The 12,070-nt window shown below is 51.6% G+C and overlaps 1 protein-coding gene across 6 annotated transcripts in view; it reads right to left on the minus strand.

Moving 5' to 3' along the window:
- PRKAG2 (protein kinase AMP-activated non-catalytic subunit gamma 2) overlaps positions 1-12,070 on the minus strand; it is a 266,756-nt gene that overhangs the window by 214,200 nt on the left and 40,486 nt on the right. Inside the window, exon 1 of one of the 6 annotated variants that reach the window (XM_036899689.2) lies at positions 1,304-1,747. The exons of the other annotated variants lie outside the window; for them this stretch is intronic. The gene's annotated coding sequence lies outside the window, so the exon portion shown is untranslated. Of the gene's footprint in view, positions 1-1,303; positions 1,748-12,070 lie in introns of those variants that run through there. 6 annotated transcript variants of the gene reach the window in all.

A 12,070-nucleotide genomic window follows, 5' to 3' on the forward strand; every position in this document is an offset into this window, starting at 1 on the left:
TTGGCTGAATGAATTTAACCTTCAGTTTCCTCTTCTATAAAACGGAGTTTACACCGGTCTCAGAGGTCTAATGTTAGGCTAAAAAAACAAAAACAAAAAAAGCAAACAAAAAAACCCCACCTTAGGTTTATGTAGCGCTCCAAAGTTTCCACGCTAACTGGGGGAGCCCCTGGAAAGGTGGGGAGCCTGGAGCTGCTGCACCCGTGGGTGCTGAACAAGCCGGGCTGTTCTCTGAGGCCTGAGCCAGACTGGCCAGGGGGTCTATGTTCCCTCCCTGAAATCTGTTCAGTGTGTTCCTAGGCAGCTTCATGGGCTGGCACTCCGCCCCCGGCCCTGCGCTCCCACATTCTCTGAACAGCACTCATCCCTGCCTGGCTCCCACTGTCCCCCAGGCCCGGGGATGGGGGGTGCCTGCTGAGCCCCAGCCCCTCCACACGGCCCTGTCCCAAGCTGTCTGTCCTCAGCACTTAGAGGCTGCCATGAACTAGCGCTTGATTTTCTACTATTCCCTGAGTCTTGAATTGTCTAATATTGTTTTTCTTTCCCTCACCTAGACAGCATGCTCAGAAGCACAGAATCAAGCTTCATTCTTCTCTTAAACCCCCACCCCCCACCCCTGGTCCCTCCCAGGACCCTGCTCCTGGTTCTCAGCCTCCACCGGCTCCTGCCTGCAGATCACAAGCAGCCTGGGCTCAGGCCTGGGGGGAGGACCCCTCCTCCTAGCCTCTGTTTCTCCAGTGTATTCCGTGGAAGTTAAAAGCAACAGGTCACGCTCTAGAGCTCACTCTCCTCCAGCAGGAGGCCAGTCAACTCCTGACTGTGGTCCAGAGCCTCCAGGGACAACTCAGGCTGCACCCAAAGGCCCCCACAGCATCCCCCACCTTTTCCACTTGGGACAAATTCAATAAATGATGACTCAGGGGAAGGGATACAGAAGGCAGCAGAGGATGTCAACTCCGCTAAGCCTGAGTGGGGGGCAGGGGGCGGAGCCACAGCTCCAGCTCCCCCAGCAGCCAGTGGGGGCCTGGGGAGGAGAGGCCCACCTCAGAAGGAACAGGGAGGAACACGCCCCCATACCCACCTTCACTAGTTACTCTCTTTAAAGCACCAAGAAAAAGTTACGTAAGGAGGAAACAGAGCTCCCAGGCAGGGAAGGAACATTCAAGAGGCTCCGGCAGGACACGGGACTATTCCACATCCGTCTTGCTCACAGAGGAGGCAAAGCATCATACGGGGAGAAGCCGCACACACAGGGACATGCAACCGCCATGCATTCAGAATCAGCTCCAGTAGGTCTGCTTACTCAGCCCTGTGGTCCTGGAGGCTCCTCCCCTGGGTGCGAATCAGAAGTGCAGGCTGTAAAATGCTGGCTGACAGGACGCAAGCGAGGGGGGACACAGTGCTCCCAGCTCTGAAAAATCCTGCTGCCTCACTCAAATGTCCATGAGAGAAAGGGTTTCCCAGCCCCGTCAGCAGAGGCGAGTTCCGGGGTTCGGCTGCTCTCTGAGCTGCTGCGGCTGCTCGTCTGCAACAGATGGGGACTTGGACTGAGTGAGTTCCCAGTCCCCGAAGCAGCTCAACCAGCGGATGGCAGACAGCATGAGCTGGGCTGAGATGGCACAGGCGACAATCTTGTTGGCTGGAGCTGGTGTGCTGCTCAAAATGCAGGCGGAGCACAGGCAGATCCCTCCTGGCCGGGAATGCTGCAAACTGTCATCACCACCTGTGTCCGGATGCCGGGAGGCAACTCCTTACTACACAGGCAAATGAGCAGGAGGGAGGGCCCAGCCAGGTCTTCTGAAAAGACAGGCAGCAGGACGAATGGGGGCAGGAGAGGCCGATGATGCAGCAGTTGGCAGCATCTGGGCCTGAGGTCCTCAGGCAGCACACTGCCCTGCACTGCCCCCATCCCTTCAGGCAAAGGCTGGTTAGCTTCAGAGGACCCCAGCATAAAGCTTCAGGAACCTGGACTCCCTGGGGGTCCTTGACATAGGAACATAGAGAATGCAGTTTCTCTCTGTCGAGAGTGATGGCTAAGGCCCTTCTGAAGGCTCTGAGTGCTTTTCAAACTACCACCTGAAACCCTGGCCCCCCACCCCTACCCAGACAGCCTGCAAACATGTGGAAGGCATATGGTCCCTGACTGTATTAACCAGGTCTTATTTCCTACAATTCCGATGCTTTGACACCTGAGTGGGGTTGCCATCCCAGGGTTGGTCAATCCCAAGAGCTAGTAAGCAGCTCCCCGGGGCACACCGTCCATATGCAGACCAGCCCACCCTTCCCTCCTTCACCAGCTGTGATACACTCTGGTCACCCCAGGGCAGATTCCAGACAATTCGGGGAGGCCCCTGCACCCAGGGCCTGCTGAGATGATTCAAACTAGCTAATGCTAAACCCCTCTTGGCGTTCCTTCCTGTGGAAACCACAATAAAGGCTCTTGCCCACGTTTTCCTCTTGTTCCTTCTGCCTCCTGACCCATCCAGTGCTTCTGCGTGTGGCCCTGCATAGAGGCTGAGCTTCCTGTTTCTAGGGAGCCGTGAGGGTAAGGAACTTCCTTCATGAGAGCCATTTTAGTGCCTGCGTCTCTAACTATCCCTTATTAAAACAAACCCCTGGTACCATAACACATTTCCCTAAGGGGTGTGCAAATTGGTTGGGAAGAAATGAATTGGGGGAAAATGAGGGTCCCCATTTCAGAATCCTATAGTGTTCACTATTAAATAAAACTTACTGATGACTTCAACTTTTTGGCAATGGAGGAGTTGTTTGGAAAGATAGTGAGTGACTCATCGCTGAAAGCATTCAAGCAGGGGAGGATTCTTTGTTGAATAATCTATTCTTTGATTCTATGATATGACTTAACTGGCAAATCTGTGGTTCAGGTAAGGGTGACAGACAGATAGGTAGGAAAAGACAGATGTGAAGGAGGGATGCAGGAAGGCTTCCTGGAGAAGGAAGCGTTGCATGGCTACCCACCCAGGCTCATGAACAAAATTTCTAATGGGGTTGGGAGTCTGTGGCTTTTCCAAGTTGCTTTCAGCCCAGGAGGGGAAGGGTCAGTCCCTGTCGGTCAGGAGACCCGAGAGGTCAGGAGCACAGGCACGATGGCAAGATCTCTCTGGGCACTGGGAACTCTGAGGCCTGGCCTCGGTTCTGGCCACAGGCAGCTGATCACCTGAGAAGTCACCTTAAACAAGAACAGTTTTCTTGCCTGCAGAATGAGTAATGCTTATTTCAAGTACCTCCAGGCCCTCTCAGACCTAAACACAGACATTCTATGACAACAGCCAGTTCTGAGCCACTTTTCAGAGCCTCAGATCTTCCTCTGATAATCTGAGTGAAAACACTTGCTCTGTACATCTCCCAGGGCTGCTGTTGGGTTAATGGATGAGCAAGCATTTGAACAACAAAAAAGCATCAGCTTGGGATGTACAGGATTATTCTAGAACCAGAGGGCAGTGCTAGCATAAACTCGTGGTTTAGCAGCAAGCTGGTGCCATTTAGTGATGAGCAAAGGGCCGCCACCCTCCACCAGGGCCCTGGCACTGGCTAGTGGTTCACCAGAGACCAGCCAATCACAATATTTTCTCCTGCTGATTCTGAAACTAGCCTCGCTGGGTTAGCTGGGCTTGTTCTATTTTCTGTGTGCTTTATTCCAAAGCATACAAACAAGCCTGAGGAAAAAAGCCTAATTAGTTTTGTTTGGAATAGCTGGAAATGCCAGGGAAATTGGCTACACCATCCAAAGTGTCCCAAGGTTTCTGCACTTGGAGACAACTGCCTGCCAATGACAGGTGTGGGTGACTTTCTGCAGCTCTGACTGACGGCAGTTCCACATCTCGGGTGCCCAGTGTTACTTATCAGGGATTGAGGGGCATCAACAGCCCTGCTCCAGCTTGCAAGCTGCCATCCACAAATACAGTTATTGTTTTCACCTGCATTTATGCTCACTTTCCAAATCTCCCTGAACCTTAGGTCCACGTTCCTCCCCAGACCCTTGAGCTTCCCCAGCCGCTTTCCTCAGGGGGTGGAGGTACGCTCTCCTGAAGGAGAAGCCCCAGTAGATCAAAGACGTTAGGAAAGCTGGAAGACCACTGCTGGCCCAGTTTCGCAATCTCAGGAAGCTCCTGCCTGTGGCATTTCCCCTTTGACTTGCCTCCCCAGCACCAGTTAATCTTCCTAAACACTGCTCTCTGTGCATTACTCGTAGCACCCTTGCCAGATCAAAACAGAAAGCAAAAACAAAATAAAACAAAACCCACAATGCTAGCTCCATACCACCTACAGAACAGGCCAAAATTCTTCAGGCCCATGAGAGCCTGGCACACAGCCATCCAACTTATGACTGCTAGGGCTTGCACAAGGCTGTCACCCAGAGCCCTGTGGGTCCCTCAGCACCCCTGCATCCCAGAGTCCTCACGGGGCCCTCCATGCCCAGCAGGCTTCCTGGCATCTGTAGGTTGATGCCTGGCCTCTTGCCCAGAATTGATTTCTTGAGCATATTTTTAGTGCTGGGCATTTACATATGCACCTCAACCTGCACACCAGTGACGTGGGTAAAACATGGTCGAGTTTATCAGTGAGGACATGGTAGCTCAGCAAGGCTGAGACGCCATGGTAACAGGCATATCAGCAGCCACCCCGGTATCCAACCGCAGGTATGTCTCCTCCAGAGCACAGCTGTGTTCCACACTGACAGATCCACGCCCCACCCCTTTATTCATTTGTTTTTGCATATTTGTATCTTCTGGTTTTTCTGTGGCGCAGGCTTGTTTATTACTTGTGTCATTAAAAACAAGGAACTCTGAAGTTGGTAATTCCCCTATTAGGGGTCCCCCCCAAAGAAAATCTGAAATACAAACAAAGGTTGTGCCCAAAGATAGTCCTGGCAACAACGGGGAAGGGTCAGATGCCATGCATGTGCAAGAACAGGATTATTGTCAAGCACGCTCCCGTGGAGCCATGCATCGTAGTGTCAGGAAACCACTGGAAATCAGAGCAGTGACTTCAAAGACCTCAAGTGCCGTGGGGACTGCGGCAGGAAACTCTTAAACTATTATTACCTTAAGCTATTGTATTACTTTGGCTGTGCCAGTGACCCAGGAGGCTAGGAACACATGTCTCACACAAGTAAGAGGGCTCCCCTGCCCCTGGCCCTGTGTAACAGACCAGGTCAGATTTCTTAGCATCCCAGGAATCTGGCACAAATCCTTTGCCAAATCCCGTGCCATCTTCAGCCATGAGCCTAAGAGGCAAATACTGTATGCCAAGCTCATCCCTGTGATGAGGCTGCTTTAGGAATGCAGCCACAGCCCTACCAGCAAAGGGAGCCCCGGTGCCACGACCATACTGGCCACAGCACCAGGCATGTGTGTCATGCCACTTGCGGAAACTTGCAGACCGACAGCAGCTGCTCAGTAAAGCCCTTATCTTCCCTCCTTTTGTAGGCAGCCAACACGTCCCAGTGCTTAGAGCCAGTAATCCTGGGGCTGCCAGATCTGTGCATGGCACAGCCAGAGGCCAGGACAGCAGGGCTGTGGAGACACTGGGGCAAGAGCGGTCCCCAGGCCAGTGCCCGGCTCCCGCCACAGCGCTGTGCTGTGTGTCACTCAGAAGCCGGGCACCCAGGAGAGGGGACATGGCATGGTGACGGCATGGCTTGGCTTGGCCATCTGTTGGGAGCAGCACCTGAGATGTACCAACTCAGGCAGGGATGTTGATGGTGGGGTGCTTTACTTTGGAATCCCATTCCCACCAACAGCTTGAGGCCACTGTTCCAAGTCCCCAAACTCTGGGCAACATGCTGGGGCTCTGCAGTAGCTTCTAAAAGATGCCAGTTGGGAGTCAGCATACTCAGCACCTTGAACATCCCTACTGGAATCAACACCAGAGGGCCTGCTAACCAGCTCAAGGAACGATAGGCTCCGCTGGTGACAGGAGCGGTGCTCAAGATGAGTGCTGGCTCAGGTGGGCGGCACAGGCTCAGAGGCCGGGAATAACCCCACCAGCACACCTGGTGGGCGGCCTGGAGGCCAGATACCTTCTGGCCCTGCAACCTAGGCCTCAGAAGACCCGCTGCTGAACTCTGCTTTCAGTTGGCCAGTCCTGTCCCAAGAGTACCTCTGGCTTCTGCTCAGAGTGAATTTGCCCAGGGGCCGCAGTAAGACTTCCTCTGAGCCATAAGAATAGGTTGTACCTGCTGCGTGAAATCATCTGTGGGGGTTTGGGAAACTCTGGTCCAAGATTTCCTTGCATCGTCACGTCCCACCCGGATCTGAGGCTGTCAGGGCGGGGGGACACACGACCTCATTCACCTCCAGGACTGGAGGACACCGATATTTACCAAACCCACAGGTTCGCTATACAGCCAAATTGCCTTAGCTTCACTGGTCACCCAGCCACCCTCTGGATGCCTTTGTGCAGGCGACACCAGCAGTTCTAGAACTCCAGGTTTGCCCGGGCATTTGGAAGCTCTGAGACCTCACGCCCTGATTTGAATGAAGAGGAACCAAAACCAAAGCAACTCCCCGAAAGAGGAACACGTTCCCCGCCTCTCACAGCCAAGTTCTGGAGCCCCAAGGGTCTTAAAGAGACTTAGGCTCCTCCCTTGAGCCCCACATTGGAGCCTGCTCCCAGGCCACAGGGAGCCCCGAATGCAGAACAAGGCCCAGTGAGGTGCCCTGTGCACTGACCATACACGCACGTGTCACAGCATTTGCCTTTGGGCAAATCAGAGTTACCGCTATCAAGTAAGCTAACATGTACCTAAGATCTCAGTCACATATGACCAACTGGGAGGTGACTTGCCCAAGGCCACGTGGCTGGTGCTGACAGAGCCAGGACTAGAACCCACGTGCTCATGAGTTTGTCCTCCTGTACCTGACAAGGAGAGCTCGCCCTGCCTTCTGGAAGGCTGGCCAGGCTTGCTCACAAGGCCCTGCAGTGACCTTTCCCCAGCGTCAGCCTGAACAAGCCCAGGGCCTGAAGGGAACAGAGGACAGAAGGGGACAGATTTGCCATGTGTGCTGGCAGCCAAAGAGGTGATGTGCACTAAAGGGGCCCTGGTGGCCAGCAGCTGCAAATCAAGACCACGTGGGATGCGCCGCACACCCCTCAGAATGATCACCATCAACAAGACAGGAGCTAACAAGTGTGGGTGAGGATGTGGAGCAAAGGGAACCCTTGTGCCCTGTTGGTGGGAATGTAAACTAGTGCATCCACTGTGGAAAACTATGGAGGGTGCTCAAAAAAATATGTCTATGTCTTATTATCCACTAATTCCTAAAGAAAACAGAAACACCAATTCAAAGAGACATATGCACACCTGCTTCCCTTTATTTACAAATGCCAAGATATGGAAGCAACCTAAATGAGTGAATAAAGAAGGTGTGGTACATATGTACAATGGAATATTACTCAGCCAGAAGAATGAATGAAATCTTGCCATTTGTAACAACATGGTTGGGACTTGAGGGTATTATGCTCAGTGAAATAAGTCAGAGAAAGGAAAAATACTATATGATTTTACTTCCATGTGGAATTTAAAAAACAAAACAAAGAAACAGAAACAGACTCATAAATACAGACAACAAACTGGTGATCACCAGAGGATAGGATGGGTGAAATAAGTAAAGAAGATGAAGAGGTACAAACGTCTAGTTATAAAACAAAGAAGTCCAGGGGATATAAAGTACAGCAGAAGGAATACAGCCAGTAATACCATAATAAAACACGGTGGCACGTGGTGACTACACTTAGCCTGGTGAGCACTTTGTAACGTATGTAATTGTCAAATCACTCTGCACTTGAAACCACTGTGTTGTATACATACTGTATAATATTGTGTAATATTGTATGTAATCTACACTGCAATAAAAAAGGAAAAGAGGGAAAATAAGTACTAGTATATGTTGGTATAGTCATTTTAAATATACTTATAAAGTTGACATTAAATAGATACAATGAAGAGAACTTTTTTTAAAGGAGCACTGATGGATTTGGAGCAAACAGGGAGCACATGTGCACAATGCCCACGCAGGCCTCTCCTCCTCCTGGCGTCCTCTCTGAGCACAGCCCAGCCCGCTGGCCACCAGGACTCTCCTGATCCCACTACCGAGGGCTGTGCTGGCTTCCACCCTGTTAACTTTAGGGGCCCACCCGACGGCTCCTGGGGAGCGCACTATTTCGACTGCTACGCAGTCTAACTGAATGTCCCCTCCAGGCCCATCGGCCACCCGAGGACAAAGCTCCTCGGCCCTGAGAAGTGGGAGCCCTGTCACCTGGGAGGCAAGTATACTCACCTTCAATAGACATAGTTTGGTGAGTGGGGACCCCCGTTTTCTTCTTTCATTTTGTAGCTAAAAATAAGACAGGCTTCTCCCTTAGCATAATGTTCCCTTGGTCTATTGGGGGTCTCCAAGGGCCACCACAGCCCTGGCTCTCTCAGCGGTCTCTCTCCAGTCACAAATATTCATGGAATGCCCAGCTTTGGGACATAAGAGAAACAGAAGACAGAGACCCCCAACCTACGGACCTCAGTCCTGGATGGGAGGAAAATCATGGCAACAAGGAACAAGCAGGCAGAGGGTTGGAGAAGAACCTCGTAAGGTACAGACAACAGTCTTCATAGAAGTTTCTAGAAGAAACAACTTTTGGAAGAAAGTTGTAAAAAAGAGCTTCATGACAGGAATAAAGTTGAGGCTGAAAGTTGGAGAGAGGAGCAGGAGCAGGTAAAGAAAAGCACTGGAGGGTCCTTACACTGTCAACGAAGGCTCCCTAGTATGTGCCCCCCTTTGGTCCCTGGACAAGTTGCCAAGGCTCTGGAAGGCTCTGGAAGGCTCGTGGCAACAAGCTTTTCCATTCAGGTGGGAAGGCAGGCTTGGCTTGTCCACAGCTGAACGCTGGGCGGCTGAGCTTGGCTGGCACAGGCAGGTGCTATGGTTCTGAAAGTCTGTGACCTAAAACTGCCTCAAAGGCACCGCTGAACAGAAGGCTCTGGGCTGCCCAGGTGACAGGAGGCAGGCTGTGCTTAACATGCACCAGTTTTCCCGATCTAATTGAAAGGAACACAGATCACACTGGGGGATAAAACAATTTTTCCTCCATACTGCCCTCTATTGCAGCGCCCCCAGCATGCCCTCTCTTAGACCAACTGGATTCATCTTTCTGAGCGTACTGGGAAGGATAAGTCTTCATTTATCCCTTTAAATGGATGCTACTGTTCTGTGAGTTTAAAGTCCAGCTTTGCCATTTACTTAGCGCTGGGGCCTTGGATGTCACTAACTGCACTATGCCTCAATTTCCTCACCTGTGACATGGGATTAATAATAGCTGTGCCTCCCTCAGAGTTGCTTTGAGGACTAATGAGCATGTGTGTACACATAGAGATAGACACACACTTGCACACATATACACACACATGTATTCTAAACACAGAGACAGGCACTGCCTGGTACACCGTGTACACCGTGTACGCATTAGCTCTGCGTTCATGGAGGTCAACAGGGCCTGGGAGCTGGTGGGAACCCACAAGCCGGGAGGCAGTGGAGCCCATCTGAGTGACAGGTGGGGCACTGGTGTTAAAGGAGTCCCATCCGGGCATCTCATGCCATGACAACTGGCATTGGAGAGAGCCGCAGACTCTGAACCTTAAAGCAAGGTGGGAAGTGGTGGGAGGTAAACAACAGAAAGCCCGGAAACACACCTGCAGTCACCTGTGGGGCAGGCCTGCAGCCGGAGCAGAACCTCTGATGCCCAAGGAAGCACCGGGGCAGCAGGGCCGCACGGAAGGGCTGGGTGACGCCGTCGCCTCCTTTAATCAACTGGCGGACCACCATTCAGTGAGCCTTACCTGCTGAAAGCCCTGGTGGAGCTAAAAAGGAGCAAGAGACCAGCCCGGCCCTGGAGAAGCTTTGATCTGCTGGGGAAACAGGTGTCGAGTCCCAGAACATGCTCATGGGATGGGCTGGACCCACAGGCACCCACTTTGCTCAAAGTGCAGGTCACCCAGGATGAAGGCTCTGAGCTGGGGACCAGAGAAATGCACCCCATAGGATGTGACCGGCCACCCAGTCAGTGACGGGGGTGCCCTGGGGCAGAGAGAGCCACTGTACCTCGAGGTCAGGCCCCCTTCTTTCTCACAAATGGCTTTTGGGGGTAGGGGGGGAATGAATCCTCAACAAAAAATTTTCAGCCCTGATTTGAAAAAGCAAAACAAAAGAATGACCTCCAGCAGTTGATGAGCTTGTGGAAGCTGAGGTGCACCAGGCATTGGGGCATCAATGTGGGCACCTTCCCACCACCCCTTCCCCTCTCCACACCCACAACAGGGGAACCCTGTGACCTTGGCTGTGGAAACTGCTCCCTCACCCTGGGGTCACCACTGGGCAGGAGCCCAAGGCATGAGCTGGTCACACGGGTGCCGGCTGGCCTCCCACATGGCCAGGAGAGGCCCTGGCACAGGACCTGCCTGCAGACATCCTCACAGAAGAGGTTGGAGCAGGAAAGGCCATGTGTCCAGGCCTGTGGACTAAGGGGATCTGCATCAGTTAATTTTTCTGAAAACTGAATAAATGCTAAAACTTAAGCTGAACTCAAAAAACTAAAAATAGAAATACCATTTGACCCAGGAATTCCACTCCTAGGCATTTACCCAAAGAAAACAAAATCCCAGATTCAGAAAGACAGATGCACCCCTATGTTTATGGCAGCACTATTTACAACAGCCAAGATATGGAAGCAACATAAGTATCCATCGGTAGGAGGATAAAGAAGAGGTGGTACATATACACATGGACTATTACTCAGCCATAAGAAGAAAACAATTCCTACCATTTGCAACAACATGGATGGAGCTACAGGGTATTATGCTCAGTGAAATAAGCCAGGCAGAGAAAGACAAGTACCAAATGATTTCCCTCACTTGTGGAGTGTAACTACAAATCAAAACTGAAGGAACAAAACAGCAGCAGACTCACAGACTCTGAGAACAGACTAGTAGTTACCAAAGGGGAGGGGTGGGGAGGTTGGGTGGGGAGGGAAGGAGAAGGGAATTGAGGGGCATTATGCTTAGCACACATAATGTAAGGGGGCTCATGGGGAAGGCAGTACAGCACCACAAGACAAGTAGTGCCTCCATGGCATCTTACTACGCTGACGGACAGTGACTGCAATGGGGTGGGGGTGGGGGCTTGATAATATGGGTGAATGTAGCAACCGCAATGTCGCTCCTGAGAATCCTTCATAAGATTGTATATCAATGATACCTTAATAAAAAAAAACACTTAAGCTGAAACTTAAAACCATTTTAGAGTCTCTCAGAATGTGTTACACCCTTCCTTGCTGTCACAGGCTGAATTGTGTCCCCCCCCAACCAAAAGATGTATTGGAGCCCTAACCCCCAGGACCCCAGAATGTGACCTTATTTGGAAATCAGGTCTTTACAGAAGCCATCAAGTTGAAATGAGGGCAACGGGGTGGCCCTAGTCCAATAGGACTGGTGTCCTTATACAAAGGGGAAATCTGGATACAGACACAGACATGTAGAGAGGGAAGAGACGGGCGAGAGGGCTCTGGACAAGCAGAGGAGGGAGGCCAGCTGGGGCGGCCCCCCCTAAGCCTTCAGAGGGAGCTCAGGCCTGCTCACGCCGTGACTCCACCTTTGACCCCAGCGCTGAGAGGTCACTCCCATTGCTCCGAGACACCCCGTGCGAGTCCTTGGTTACAGCAGCCCCAGGACGCTAGCACACGTGCTTTTTCCCTCTTTAATTTTTTAATAGCTTTATTAAGATAAAATTCACAGACTATACAATTCACCCATTTAAAGTGCATGATTAATTCAGTTTTAGTACATTCACAGAGATGTGCAACCATCAAACCATCACCACAACAGATTTTAGAACACTGTCATCACCCCGGAAAGGAGCCCGTGCCATCAGTGGTCACCCCAACTCGCCTGCCTGCTCCCCAGCCTGGCGACCACAGATCGACGGTCCGTGTCTCTGTTTCCTGTGTCTCTGTCAAATCCAAACAGGATTTGTCTATTCTGGGCATTTTCTTTAAATGGAAT

Source organism: Manis pentadactyla, chromosome 7, assembly GCF_030020395.1.
Source record: "Manis pentadactyla isolate mManPen7 chromosome 7, mManPen7.hap1, whole genome shotgun sequence".
Classification (NCBI taxonomy): domain Eukaryota; kingdom Metazoa; phylum Chordata; class Mammalia; order Pholidota; family Manidae; genus Manis; species Manis pentadactyla.